This window comes from Ahaetulla prasina, chromosome 3, assembly GCF_028640845.1.
Source record: "Ahaetulla prasina isolate Xishuangbanna chromosome 3, ASM2864084v1, whole genome shotgun sequence".
In the NCBI taxonomy this organism is placed as follows: domain Eukaryota; kingdom Metazoa; phylum Chordata; class Lepidosauria; order Squamata; family Colubridae; genus Ahaetulla; species Ahaetulla prasina.
Window position 1 is genome coordinate 10,981,278 of NC_080541.1, and position 15,062 is coordinate 10,996,339.

Genomic DNA, 15,062 nt, shown 5'->3' on the forward strand with positions numbered 1-15,062 from the left:
AACAGTATATATAAGCATAAGCATGAAGTAACTATATAATATGTAAGCATATATATGAATATAAGTATGTAATAACTATATAAATTGGATATAATAAAAGGAAACAGTAGGACAGGAACAGTAAGCACGTTTGTGCTCTTATGCACGCCCCTTAAAGACCTCTTAGGAATGGGGTGAGGTCAACAGTAGACAGTTTTTGGTTAAAGCTTTGGGGATTTTGAGAACAGACCACAGAGTCAGGTAGTGTGTTCCAAGCATTAATAACTCTGTTACTGAAGTCATATTTTCTGCAATCAAGATTGAAGCGGTTAACATTAAGTTTAAATCTATTGTTTGCTCTTGTATTGTTGTCATTGAAGCTGAAGTAATCCTCAACAGGAAGGACATTGCAATAGATGATTCTAATGAGTTAAACACAGGTCCTGTTGAAGGCGGCGGAGTTCTAAGTTTTCTAAACCCAAGATTTCAAGTCTGGTGGCATAAGGTATTTTGTTGTATTCAGAGGAGTGGAGAACTCTTCTTGTAAAATATTTCTGGACATGTTCAATTGTATTGATGTCTGAAATGTGGTATATATGTGATAAGTGGTATATTTGTATATTTGTATATTTATAAATGTGGTATAGGCTAGAAACAACACCAGAATGTTTCCTTCCTGCCTCCTTTACAGGATTAGCTCTGTAAAGTGAAAAAAAAACACAAAATAAGATTTCTTCCAACAACCAGTTCTCTGAACTGCTTAGAAAGTTAACATTTGCCTTCCTGGTGAATGAACTTAAAAAACATCAGATTGAATATAGATGGGATATTCCAACTGGTATAATAGTATATTATGCAGGGAAAGTACATCGTTTCAATACGGTTGGAAAAGCAAGAGAATTTTATGTTGAGGTATTAAAAGTTGGAAGTCTTCCCCCATTGGAAGCTAGAAGAAGGGAGGCTGAAGTGAAGGAAAGAGAAGTGAAGCAGGTACAAGAACAGATTGTGATGGAAGAAGATTTATTACAAGTGTTGGAAATACCTACGACGGGTTTAGATTCAAAAGAACAAAGGCTGACAAGAGCTGCTGCTAAACGCAAGGAACAAGAGATGAAGGCACAACAACAACTGGCAACTACTACAACGGAAACAGTGGGAGGAGCAAGGCCTAAAGTAAAATGTGATCTGCGGCTGGTGTTCCAAAAGTTTCCTTCGGCCGATAATGGCAATTAAACTATTATCTTGGAATGTTAATGGCCTGAATTCACCGCAGAAGAGAAGGAAAGTATTTCATTATTTGAAACAATTTAAAAATGACATTACCTGTTTACAAGAAACACATATTAGATCTTGCTAAATGTTGGAGATGCGATTGTGAAGATGCTACTTATTACCATATATGGTGGACTTGTAAAAAAGTTAAAGCATTTTGGATTAAAGTATGGTGGATCATGCAGAATATTTTGAAAAAGAAGATTAAGTTTACTCCGCAGTTCTTTCTACTAGGAATAATTATGGACTATACAGCTATAGAGACTAAATTGATTTTGAACTTAATAACAGTCGCAAGACTTTTGATTGCTCAGTATTGGAAGAAAGAAGAATTACCTACAATCGAAGAATGGACACTCAAAGTATCAAATCTGGCAGAGATGACAAAATCTCCGCTTACTTGAAAGACTATACACTAGAAAATATATTTTAGAATGGAAAATGTGGATTGATTATTTTCAAAATAAGTATCAGATAAAAAAATATCGAATAGCATATGAGTAAATTTAGGAAATATTTTGTATTAGATATATTTTTGAAGGAGAGGGGAATTGAGAGTGTGACTAAGTGTGGTGTGACTAGAGATTATAATTTAGGAATTATTTTGGATTATGATTGTTAGTTTTGATACCCTGCATTTTGTTCTGGGAAGTCGGGGTGGGGGTGGGGGTAAGGGGAGGGAATTGGGGGTTTGGTAGAGATGGAGTGATGGTTAATGTACAGGGATTATTGAAGAAATATAATTAATGTAGGGTCGGGTCTGCATAGTTACCATTTTAGAACGGTGAGGAGGGAGAAAAGAGAGAGTAGGAGGTAGGAAAGAGGAGAAGAGGAAGGAAGAGGGATAGAAGAGGGAGAAGGAAGGTGTAGGGTGGAGGGAGGAGCGGATGTAGATAAGAGAAGGAGAGGAAGCTTTGGAAAGTAAAAGAAGGTAGAAGAGGGAAGAGCGTTAAAAAGGGTGGTGGTGACTGGGCAAGCCCGACTAATTGTATATAACTGTACATTGGATGAATTATTTGATATGATTGTAAAAATAAAACTTTTTATTAAAAAAAAAAAAGAAAGAAAGTTAACAACTAATTCTCCCGAATAGGTGCGAACTCGCTGAATCCCACCACTGGAAATAGGGCCATTGGTGAAGAAGACCAAGAATTATGGTTTACCAGAGTTTCAAGGGACATAATGGCCTTTTTGTGAGCAAGTAAGTTGAGAAACTGAAAAAAATATTCTTTACTGGAGCCTGGAGGTGAACGTATTTATATACAGAAGTTTCTTCTTTTTAGAAAAAAAAATAGAAAAGAAACTTCATCAATAAAGAGTTTCATTTTTTCTCATCTAGAATAGAATTTTTATTTTATTTTTTTATTGGCCAAGTGTGATTAGACACACAAGGAATTTGTCTTGGTGCATATGCTCTCAGTGTACATAAAAGAAAAGATACGTTCATCAAGGTACAACATTTACAACACAATTGATGGTCAATATATCAATATAAATCATAAGGATTGCCAGCAACAAGTTATAGTCATACAGTCATAAGTGGAAAGAGATTGATGATGGGAACTATGAAACGATTAATAGTAGTGCAGATTCAGTAAATAGTCTGACAGTGTTGAGAGAATTATTTGTTTAGCAGAGTGATTGCCTTCGGGAAAAAACTGTTCTTGTGTCTAGTTGTTCTGGTGTGCAGTGCTCTATAGCGTCGTTTTGAGGGTAGGAGTTGAAACAGTTTATGTCCAGGATGCGAGGGGTCTGTAAATATTTTCACGGCCCTCTTCTTGATTTGTGCAGTATACAGGTCCTCAATGGAAGGCAGGTTGGTAGCAATTATTTTTTCTGCAGTTCTAATTATCCTCTGAAGTCTGTGTTTTTCTTGTTGGGTTGCAGAACCGAACCAGACAGTTATAGAGGTGCAAATGACAGACTCAATAATTCCTCTGTAGAATTGGATCAGCAGCTCCTTGGGCAGTTTGAGATTACTGTATATCTAAATATACTGGATTATATTTTCCAGGATTCACTAGGTAGGTAGGATTTTAGGGACCCATGCATGTGAAAAGCATGAGACTGGGGAAGAGGCTACATTCAGTTTCCTTCTCCTGAATGCTCCAGATTTGGATTCTCTCAATAAACCTGATCTGTCAGAGTTGGATTGCCCAAGCAATCTATAGGTAGCCCTTGACTTACAACAGTCGACTGTTCAAAGTTATAACAACACTGAAAAAGTGACTTATGACCATTTTTCACATCTGTGACTGTTGCAGCATCCCCATGGTCAAAATTCAGATGCTTGGGAACTGGTTCGCATTTTATGACGGTTGGATTGTCAACTGTGAACAAGCAGAGTCTGGATGGGGAGAAACAGACTCAGACTCAATCCATCCAAGACGGAGTGGCTGTGGATGCCGGCACCCCGGTACAGTCAGCTGCAACCGCGGCTGTCTGTTGGGGGCGAGTCACTGGCCCCAACAGAGAGGGTACGCAACTTGGGCGTTCTCCTGGATGGACGGCTGTTGTTTGAAGATCACCTGGCGGCCGTCTCCAGGAGAGCCTTTTACCAGGTTCGTCTGGTTCACCAGTTGCGCCCCTTTCTGGACCGGGATGCCTTATGCACGGTCACTCATGCTCTCGTCACTTCTCGTCTGGATTATTGCAATGCTCTCTACATGGGGCTACCCCTGAAGTGCACTCGGAGACTCCAGTTAGTCCAGAATGCAACTGCGCGGGTAATTGAGGGAGCTCCACGTTGCTCCCGGATAACACCACTCCTGCGCAGTCTGCACTGGCTACCTGTGGTCTTTCGGGTGCGCTTCAAGGTTCTGGTTACCACCTTTAAAGCGCTCCATGGCTTAGGGCCCGGGTACTTACGGGACCGCCTGCTGTTACCTTATGCCTCCCACCGACCCGTACGCTCTCACAGAGAGGGTCTTCTCAGGGTGCCGTCCGCCAAGCAATGTCAGCTGGCGGCCCCCAGGGGAAGGGCCTTCTCTGTTGGAGCACCTACCCTCTGGAACGAACTTCCCCCCGGTTTGCGCCAACTATCTGACCTTCGGACCTTTCGCCGTGAATTAAAAACTTATTTATTTATCCAAGCGGGACTGGCTTGATTTTTAAATTTTCAAATTTTTAATTTTTAGTAATTTTATATGGGGTATTTTAGGCTGGGTCAATTTGACGGTTTTAATTTGGCCATTATTGAATATGTATTTTAATTGATATTTTAATTTTGTATATTTAACTGTTTTAACCTTGGCTGTACACCACTCTGAGTCCTTCGGAAGAAGGGCGGTATAAAAATTTAAATAAATAAATAAATAAATAAAGAGTCAATGGGAATCCAGATTCACTTAACAACCGTGTTGCTAATTTAACAACCGCAGTGATTCACTTAAAGACAGTGGCAGGCAAGGTCATAAAATGAAGGGAAAGCTCACTGAACAACTGTCTCGCTTAGCAACAAAAACTTGCGGGTCAGTGGCAGTCATAAGTCAAGGGCTACTTGTAATAAGGATAAATGATAAATCGCATAATTCATTCCATGTAGATTCCCAACTGCTTCTGATAGGAGACAGATCTCATTCAACTCACTGGAGCATTATTTTCTTTCCTGCTGAGATCTGCTTTGAGAGCAATTGTACGTTCCTAGATGTGTCTTTGGACCAAATTCTGTCATATTACTGGAAAGCGGATGACGAATGTGAGATGATGATGTTACAGTGGGTTTTTTCCTCACCTTCAATTATAACATGTGATTGAAGTAGGCTTCAGACACAAACCTTTGTAAATGCTGAAATGGTCAGGAGAGGGCCTCCTCAAGAGGACCCATTTTCTGAATTTGTTTATATGAAACTCAGAAAGGGCTTTTTTCACAGTTGTTTTCTGGGCCAGATGAACAGCATAGGTCAAACTGTATGTATTTTGCAATAGTGGAATTCATATTTTTTTTACTACCGGTTCTGTGGGCGTGGCTTGGTGGGCTTGGTGTTGCTTGGTGGGCGTGGCAGGGGAAGGATACTGCAAGATCTCCATTCCCACCCCACTTCAGGGGAAGGATACTGCAAAATCTCCACTCCCACCCCACTCTGGGGCCAGCCAGAGGAGGTATTTGCCGGTGCTCCAAACTACTCAAAATTTCCACTACCGGTTCTCCAGAACCTGTGAGAACCTGCTTAATAGCACCTCTGGAATTTTGCCTACCCCTGAGTTTTGGGATTGAACATAGAATGGAATCTGTGCTCCAGACAGAACTGTTTTGGGGTAGGAAAGTTGAAAAAAGCCAGTGATGTCACTCTCAGCGGTGTGCCATTAAGGGATGTTGTGCCAGATGGTGGCCATGGAGGGGGAACTTGGTTGCCGCACTATCGGAAAATGGCAGTTTCCCAGGAAGAAGGAAGCACATTCCAGAAAGTGGAGGGAGACAAGAGGCAGCCCAATCCAGAGCTGGATAGGAGACAGAGGAAGAAAGTAAACTAGACATGCCCTAGAATCTCCCAAAATGTATTTATAGGAAGGAGTAGTAAGGCTTTAACCTGGCAAGATTTTGTCTATTGTGTGTAAGCAAGTAAAGAAGTGAACTCTGGGTGAATTGCTTAGCCTTGTTCTCGGGTTTAGTCCGACAGGTATGGAGTTGCATTCCATCTCATTTCAAAGAATGACAAAACAAAAATAGCATTTCCTATATATGCATTCTTTCTCAAGAAATTAATAATATTTCTTCATACTACCGATGCTTTGCTTACCACACTTATACCGTTGAGCTGTGAACCAGCCGAGATGACAACTATAGTGATGATTTGCAGTCGCATACTTTGAGTCCTGATTAATTTCAGTGGTGTCATGTTTTTGTTATTACCCTCAGCGAGGTCCTCTAGATACAGTTCTTCAATTTCATCTTCCACATCCTCTTTCTCTCTTAGTATCTGCAGGACTGGATGGGGGTAAAAATAGGAGAAAAAGTTTGCATTAGAAAAATGAACGAGAAAGTCATTCAGATAGTTGACCCAATGGTGCTACGAGCACCAGTCCCTACGTCTTCTCCATAATTTAGGCTAAATTGTGCCACAACTCCTTCAATCAGACTTAGACAGTCAGATGAAGATTAGTATTAAGTAAATGTCCAAGATAATTAACCCAGAAGAGTAGCATTTATTTATTTTATTTTTATTTATTTATTTATTTTGTCAAACACATACTAAACAATATATATAAGCATAAAACAACCACACAAAATGAATACAACCAAAGGGAACATTAGGACAGGAACGGTAGGCACCCTGGTGCTCTTATGCACGCCCCTTATAGACCTCTTAGGAATGGGGTGAGGTCAACAGTAGACAGTCTTAGGTTAAAGTTTTGGGGATTTTGGGATGAGACCACGGAGTCAGGTAGTGCATTCCAGCCATTAACAGCTCTGTTACTGAAGTCATATTTTCTACAATCAAGATTGGAGCGGTTCACTTTAAGTTTGAATCTATTATGTGCTCGTGTATTGTTGTGGTTGAAGCTGAAGTAGTCTTTGACAGGAAGGACATTGCAGCAGATGATTTTATGAGTTATGGTCAGGTCATGCTGAAGGCGGCGTAGTTCTAAATTGTCTAAACCCAGAATTTCAAGTCTGGTGGCATAAGGTATTTTGTTGCGATCAGAGGAGTGGAGGACTCTTCTTGTGAAATATTTCTGGTCAGGCTCAATTGTATTAATGCTTTCTCTTGATCTCCAAATGGAAGTTTCCCTATCCACCACTAGTCCTTACCATAGTAAGTCCAAGATTTCATTCCATCTGTGTGAATTCCTCCAAGCATTCTCTCTTTTATTTATTTTTAAATGCGTTACTATTATAATTACAAAGAAAAGGAATAATACCCATAGAAATTTAGATGGTCCTAGATAACATGTGACCTATCAGGTCATTCTTTGAGACAAAGGTAGTACAAATAGGCCAAAAAAAAAAAAAAAAGCTATGAGAGCAGAAGTGACTTCTGAATTCCTGCTAGCTTTCCCATTGTCTTTGTTTGCGGGAAACTCAGAGACTGATGGAAATCATGTTCATGTTGCCATGGGGACACTGCTGTGGCCACAACATTGCAAACAAAAGTGGTCTGAAGCTCCTTGAAGTTTCGACCATTCTTTAGGTTAGTGCAGGGATCTGCAACCTTAAACACTCAAAAGAGCCATTTGGACCCGTTTCCCACAGAAAAGAAAACACCGGGAGCCACAAAACCCTTTCCGTGCCTGATTTATTTCTTGAGCGGCCACAAAACTAGCATCTGTAGTTGAATTAAACGTTCTGTTTTCTTCTGAAACTTTTTTCTTTTCTTGGATTTATCCATGGTTGGCCTACCGGGGGGTTGAAAAGCTCAGTAAATCGTGTGCCGGCAAGGTGTCGCACATTGGCGGTTGTGACACATATTTTGAGCGATAGGGTGCCGCAGCAGAGGGGTGAAAGAGCCACATGCGGCTCCAGAGCCACAGGTTGCTGGAACCCTCAGTTAGTGGATTTGAGGTATCTTCATTCAAAAACTGTTGTGTTTCGATGTACCATGTGGGCTAATTGAAGGGTTCAAATAAACAAACTAAATCATAACATCGGACCAACATCTAAGTTCTTTGGCACAGGGGTCTCCAACCATGGCAACGTTAAGACTTGGGGACTTCAACTCCCAGAATTCCCCAGACAGCAGAATTCTGGGAGTTGAAGTCCACCAGCCTTAACGTTGCCAAGGCTGGAGATCCCTGCTTTGGGGTATTCTGTAGAAGTCTCTTTCTTTCAGCTCTGCACTTGTGCCCTTGCCAGCAGCCCAGCTCCCTCCGTGTGCCAACCAGGTTGCCATGCTGGGCATTCTGTTGATGGAACGTTCTCTTCCTTAGCTGCACCTCGGCCAATGGGGAGCCAGGCTCATATTTACACATTCCATCCCATTTGTGCAGGTTCTCCTTTTGGAACATTGGTGCCTCACACCCCCGGGCACCAGTTTTTGTAGTATATTGACAAGGAAGGGAGGGAGGGAGAGAAGGAGAGGGGGGGAAGGAAAAAAGGGAAGGAGGGAGAAAATACAGGTGAATAACAAGTCACGAATAGCCAGCAATTCTCAATATTAACTATGAAGAGCAATTCATGTCCTGGTACTTAACAGCACCAGAAGGGATCTCTAGATGTTCTGTCAGAATGGTAGCTATAGTCCACCTTCCTTTAAGATCTCAGAAAAGAGAAATACAAGTGTTGCCCATTATGTCATGCCCAACCCCCTGTATGGAGAGAAGAGTTTGGAAGTCAACAAAGTTGACCCGTACATGGATTTAGGTGGATCTGTGAAGGTGGACTATAGATATACTGACACAATAGCACATCTGAAAAGCCATGTTGTTATTATATTTTAATACGCTATAGTAGAGTTCCCCAACCTTTTTGGCTTCGCGGACTGGCGGGGGGAAGAGGAGATGGTTCACTGCTAGTGGTGGGCAAGCATCATACATAGTGGGCTCATGTAAATGGAGCATACAGGGATGCATTTCCCGCTGTTCACACAAGTGGGGATATGCATGTGTGCACTCGCCCTCCACTTCTGCGGCCCGATTCTGAATGGCTCCAGGTCCAGGGGTTGACTGTGGCCTGGGGGTTGGGACCCCTGTGTTATGCAGGGCTATAGCTATAGTAATAGACTTATATATCACTTCACAGTGCTTTACAGCCCTCTCTAAGTGTTCTGACCAAGGCTTCCTGAGACAGTAACAATCACACGCTTAGACCCAAAAAACCTCTTTTTATTTCAACGGCTGTGAATTCTGTTCATTCACAGCCCATAATGAGTCACAAATAGTTTGTAAAGAGTCCGACAGAAGACTGCCACAGTCCTTCGGGATAAGGCTGATAAGCACCCACCCTTGACACGCTGCCAAACATCTAATTGGCAATTAGCTTTGCAACACGGAGCATAGAGTCAAAAACGGAGCTTCAGAATTTGAACTGACCAGAACAAAAAAAGTAGTTTCCTGCAAAGGCTCATGTGCCTTTGCTCCTCCTTTATGTCTTATGAGAGGAGCCAATAATCTCCAAGCCTTACTCCTGAGTTGCCCCTTTTGTCTTAAGTGTTCTTGCCTTCTGGCAGCTCTGGGAACAGATTCATGCACTGGGAACAGATTCACCCTGTTCCTCTGCCTTGCTGATATCAGACTCTGGAGTCTGCCCCCTTGATCTCTGTTGGCCCCAGTTCCGGCTCATCTTCCTCCACAGACTCAGGCTCCAATGGGGCCATGACGCCATTAGAAAGTTTCGAATGGAATCTGTTTTCCTAAAACTTAAGACTATTACTGTATTCCATGGCCTATATTACGCAACTCAAAGGTGGACATCTACCTTTGGGGTCTGACCAGTTCAGCGTATATTGGAATGACTGCTATATAAAACATTGTTATTAATTTTGCATGCCTTGACTTATCTTAATGATATCATAGGAATTGCAAAACATCTACCCAAGACCTCAGGAGAAAAGCAAAGGGAATGAATTTTTCATTACCCTTCTCACAAATATTTATGCCCAACAATGTACAAAGTTCATCTTAAGAGTTCTATTTTACCTTTTCTTGCTCGCAGTTCATTTTTCTTATAAATCATTAAGTACGTTGGAGTTTCAGGTATCCAGGGCAGTAGAAACAGTTGAATCAAGGGTAGAACTCCTGCCAAACCCATCAGAGTAGGCCAACCTGCACCAGAACATTAAACAGTGACATAGAGCAAAGAAATCATAGTGAGAACCTGACTACTACAAGCAAAGATGGAATTTCTCCAAATCAAGAGCTCAGGGCTTATGTGAATTTTGAATTCACTGTTGGCTCATCTTCAGAAGTATCTGTGCTTCCCCACTTCAGTTTGCTTCCTTCTTCTTAGAGGCTAACTAAGCCCAGTTGAAACTGGAGGAGCGATCACACCAGACGTGGTATTCTGCAGGTTCTGACCAGTTCTGGAGAACTGGTAGCAGAAATTTTGAGTAGTTCAGAGAACCGGTAAATACCACCTCTGACTGCGCCCGCCCCCCATCTATTCTCTGCCTCCCGAGTCCCAGCTGATCGGGAGGAAATGGGGATTTTGCAATAACATTCCCCTGCCACGACCACCAGGCCATGCCATGCCCATCAAGCCACACCCACAGAACCAGTAGTACAAAAAATTTGAATCCCTCCACTGGATCACACCTGCCCATATTTGACTCTTGGGTTGGTTAGTTGGTTAGTTAGTTAGTTGTCCCTGATAATAGGGAGCACAAAGACAAGGCACAAAGAACAAAGATAATTCTCCCTTTTACTTGGATTGTGCTCTTCTTCTTACTGAGCAGATGGGCCAAGTTCACAGCAAACACTACCACTGAGGGCCACTGTAGTGTAATGGCTAAATTACCCTAGTAAGAAGTAGGGAGAGCCAAGTTCTAATCCACCCACAGCCACCTGAACTACCATAGTTAGTTTCTTTCTCCGCCCAACATCTTCCACAATATTATTTGGGGGACGGGGGGCAGAGAGGGAAAGTTATGCATGCCCTTTGAATTCCAGAATGAAAAGCAGGATAGAAATCAAATACAGTTCTACAACCAACTACTGCTTCTGACAGCAGCATGCCATTAACTCGGTTCATTTTGCATCTTCCAGCTCATCATCCCTACAGAAGTTACAGATTAACAGAGTTGGAAGGGACCTTGTAGGTCATCTAGTCCAACCCCTCGCCCAAGCAGGAGACCTTACACCATTTCTGACAGTCTCTTCTTGAAAGCCTCCACTAATGAAGCTCCCACAACTTCTGAAGGTAACTTCTGTTCCATTGGTTGATTGCTCTCACTGTCAGAAAATTTATCCTTCTTTCGAGGTTGAATCTCTCCTTGTTCAGTTTCCATCCATTATTTCTTGTCTGGCCTTCAGGTGCTTTGGAGAATAGCTTGACCCCCTTCCTCTGTGTGGCAGCCCCTCAAATATTGGAACACTGCTATCCTGTCTCCCTTGGTCCTTTTCTTCACTAGACTAGCCAAGCCCAGTTCCTGTAACTGTTCTTCATATGTTTTAGTCTCCAGTCCCCTAATCATCCTGGTTGTTCTTTTCTGGAACTTTTTCTAGTCTCAACATCTTTTTTATAGTATGGTGATCAAAACTGGATGCAGTACTCTAGGTGCGGTCTTACTAAGGCTTTATACAGTGGTATTAGTACCTCACTTGATCTTGATTGTATTAATGCACTTTAGGATTGCATTGGCTTTTTTGGCTGACACCGCACACTGCTGGCTCATATTTAGCTGGTTGTCCACTAAGACTCCAAGATCCCTCTCACAGTCATTGCTATTAAGCCTGGTTTCACCCCAGTCTATATGTGTACTTTGGGTTTTTTCTTGCCTAAGCGTAAGACTTTACTTTTCTCTACATTGAATTTCATTTTGTTAGATAGGGCCCAGTGTTCAAAGTCTGCAAAGATCCATCTGGATCTTGAGCCTATCTACCATTGTTTCTAAATTAATAGGTCTCCCATGCTTGCTAACTAAGGCATCTTCTTTACCAATGTTTTATAAATGTAGGGCAGCCTGCTGAGCAAAATTTGAATTGTAGGAAACCTAAGACCATGAATGGGGTTCAAAGGAACTGCCTCAGTAGCAGCTAAAGGGAAGAATTCCAAGTTCCTTTTGAGGTGCCTTGTCATGTCCCACTCCTCCGCTGACGGCCGGGTGAGGGAAATCCGAATCAGGCGTGCCTCTGCAGCTCTGCCAAAGTCCTAGCAAAGTCCTCAGGGCAGGCAGGAGACCAGAAAGTGACTTCAGCAAGATATGTTTAGACTTTGCCTGACTCAGAGACTGCCAGAAAGCAGATCCTTTATATAGGCCATGGGGTGTGGCTCCATGACTCAGCACTTATCCAGGCCTGCCCCTCCCTTTCTTCTGACGCCGCCGCCTATCAATTCTTCTGAAGCGAGGGTCACTCCAATCGGCAGCTGTTGGTAATAGACCTTCCTCAGGCTCACATGCTGTGGAGGAGGGGGAGGGGTCTAGTTGCTCCGTTTGCCTGGGCATGGAGCCAGAGCTGGGGGCTGGAGATACTTGCTCTTCTTCAGCCTGTCTAGGCATGGAGCCAGGGCTGGGGCCAGGAGGCATACTAGGACATTATTCAGCGTTCGGAAGCAGATAAGCAGGTCCCGGCTGTGGTGAGATTGGGCGAGACACAACAGTGCCTTCTAAACTAAGGTCAATAAAATACTCGTAGAGAAGCATTTATTATATGGTCCTTGAGATTTTGTGTTGTTCTTATGTACAGGTGGTCCTCGATTTATGACAGTTTTGTTTAGTGACCGTTTGAACTTACAATGGCTCTGAAAAAAAGTGGCTTAGGACCCCTTTTTCACTTATGACCATTGTAGCATCCCCATGATCAACGTTCAGATGCTACCAACTGATTCCTATTTATGACGCTTGCAGTGTGCCAGGGCCATGTGACTTCTGACAAACCTAGTCAGTGGGGTTGTCAGATTCACTTACCAACTGTGTTACTAACTTACCCCCTGCAGTGATTCATTCTATAACTGTCTTACTAAGTAAGAGAAACTTGGGGCTGAATTGTGGTCACATGTCGAGGACTACCTGTATGTATTTATAGAGTTAGATTTTATGGATTTAATTACAGACACTCTTGATCTCGGTTCACAACAAATTGGTTATCAGTTCATTTCTTCAAATCACCTGATACGTTTCCTAGAAATTCATTTATTGCAAGTATCTGAGACATCAGGAGGCCAATATTTACATAGAACTGGTGTATGAAAATAAGGGTTCCACGGTAGTTCCTTGGGGCTATTTCACCCAAATATAAGGGAACAAAACTTAAAATGAAACCTGGTTGGAAGAGAAAGCAAAGAATAATACACAACATGCGAACTACATTGTGCACAGAAATGTATGAACAGATTTGTAGCTGGCTGACAAACTGTAGTCAATGAGCAGACCTTAATGGTACTACATAAACATGGAGACAAGTAAGCAGTGGGGTACCACAAGGCTCCATCTTAGGCCCAGTGCTCTTCAACTTCTTCATAAATGACTTAGATCAGGGGTGTCAAACTCAAGGCCCAGGGGCCGGAGCCGGCCTGTGGGGCACTTAGATCTGGCCCTGGAAACAGCGAAGGACTAGCCCATGGTGCTTCCACTAGCAAAAATAGTTTTCACTGGCAGATGCTGTCTCCACTAATATGGAGAAAACCAATGTTCCAAAAGACAAGCTCAGGCTCCAAAAAGATCTTGACGAACTTGAACAGTAGACCCTATCCAACAAAATGAATTTTAATATGGAGACAAGAAAAGTTTTTACATTTAGGCAGGAAAAATCAAAGATATAAGTACAAATTAGGTGAGACCTGGCTTAAAAACAGCAACTAGGAGAGGAACCTTGGAGTCTTAGCAACCTGTTTAAAATCTATTGGTGGGTCTATGACAATTCACAGCGGTCAACTTGCTATGGCCAACTTGCTTTGGCCAACTCACTGTGGGACAACTCACTGCAGGACAAGAGTGACATAAGCTTAGGACCGAGATATCTACGAGACCGCCTTCTGCCGCCGATTGCCTCCCAACGACCAGTGCGCTCCCACAGAGCGGGCCTCCTCAGGGTGCCGTCGACCAAGCAATGTAGGTTGGCGACCCCCAGGGGGAGGGCCTTCTCTGTGGCAGCACCGGCCCTGTGGAAGGAGCTTCCTTCAGGGCTACGGCAACTCCCTGACCTCCGGACCTTCAGGCGTGAACTGAAGATTTTATTATTTCAGCGAGCTGGACTAGCCTAAGAATAAAATATTTTAGCTAAATTTTAATGGGTTTTAACATAACATAACATAACATAACATAACATAACATAACATAACATAACATAACATAACATAACATAACATAACATAACATAACATAACATAACATAACATAACATAACATAACATAACATAACAACAGAGTTGGAAGGGACCTTGGAGGCCTTCTAGTCCAACCCCCTGCCCAGGCAGGAAACCCTACACCATCTCAGTCAGATGGTTATCCAACATTTTCTTAAAAATTTCCAGTGTTGGAGCATAATTGTAATAATAATTTTAATCATAATCATAATTTTTAATCGGTTTTTACCGTTTTAGTGATTTGGCTGTTATAATATTTTGTTTTAATTGGGTTTTAAATTGGTATTTATTATATTATTGTATTTTAATATGCCTGTGAACTGCCCTGAGTCCTACGGGAGAAGGTGCGGTATAAAAGTATGATTAATAAATAAATAAAATAATAAATAAGTGACACCACAGGACAAGAGTGACATAAGAGTGACACGAGCACACAATAGATTTAAACTTAATGTGAACCGCTCCAACCTTGATTGTAGAAAATATGACTTCAGTAACAGAGTTGTTAATGCCTGGAATGTACTACCTGACTCTGTGGTCTCTTCCCCAAATCCCCAAAGCTTTAACCAAAGACTATCTACTATTGACCTCACCCCATTCCTCAGAGGTCTGTAAGGGACGTGCATAAGAGCACCAGCGTGCCTACCGTTCCTGTCCTAAGGTTCCCTTTGATTGTATCCAATTCGTATGCTTTTTTCATGCTTATATTTATATATTCTGTTGTGTTTGACAAATAAATAAATAAATAAAACATTAATATCGAAGTAATGGTGGAATAGAATCATTAAAGAAAGGATGCAAAAAGGACAGAATAAAATATGAATAACAAAAAGTAAAATATTTTGTTTATTTATTTTAAAGAATTAAATCGAATGGTTAAATTGTCCTGCAGTGACTTTTCCCGCAGCAAGTT